Source organism: Penaeus monodon, chromosome 19, assembly GCF_015228065.2.
Source record: "Penaeus monodon isolate SGIC_2016 chromosome 19, NSTDA_Pmon_1, whole genome shotgun sequence".
NCBI classification, from domain to species: Eukaryota; Metazoa; Arthropoda; class Malacostraca; order Decapoda; family Penaeidae; genus Penaeus; species Penaeus monodon.
The window spans coordinates 40,846,718-40,847,450 of NC_051404.1; the positions used below are offsets into that span (position 1 = coordinate 40,846,718).

The 733-nt window shown below is 36.6% G+C and overlaps 1 protein-coding gene across 1 annotated transcript in view; it reads right to left on the bottom strand.

The window, feature by feature from the left end:
* The window catches only part of LOC119585239 (putative uncharacterized protein MYH16), a gene marked incomplete at its 5' end in the record, with an annotated part of 81,296 nt that overhangs the window by 14,980 nt on the left and 65,583 nt on the right, over positions 1-733 (bottom strand).

Below are 733 nucleotides of genomic sequence, written 5' to 3' on the forward strand. Positions count from 1 at the left end.
CAGGTAACGCTCATTGCCTGTGACAAACGTTCATCTAATTCTAATGCTTCAAACATGTTCAGGATTATCATGTTACAGTCTGGTAATTCATTTAGAAAAAGCTTTTCATTAGGCCAGTAAATCCTGAGGCAGCATTTTGAAGTGGCTGTATTATACAAATTATAAGCATAATAAACCAAAGACACAGATGATAATGAAAAGGAAGAGAGGGATAAAAGGGCAAATGTAATGAAACAATCAGTAGAAAAAGAAAGAAAATGTGAGAGGAAATCAAAGAAAAAAGTAGTTAGAGAAATAAATACCACAAAATACACAAATAAATAAATTAGAATTAAAGAAATGTCAAAGAAATAAAAGACAAAAAATGTAAAGGAAAAATCATGTAGATAAGGAGAAAAACAAAAAAACAGAAAAAATCAAACAAGAAGAACACAAATAAGGAAAGAATTCCATGATACAGACAGTCAAAAAAGCATAACAAGGTGTAGGTGAGAGCGTTGGGTTGGGGGAAGCAGAACAGACGACGCAGTGTGAAGACAGCATCCGGCAATGCAGGGGGAGAGAGAGAGAGACGGCCTGTTAGTAAACACAGCAGCATGCGGTGATTCTCCTATACAACTGGCCCCTCAATCTCCATTACAAATTTCCACTACCTTTTCCTTTTTTCTCGCACAAACACTTTCTCTGTGTCATTCAGTCACGAAGGCCCCTCCTCATGTTCTATTCTACAGTG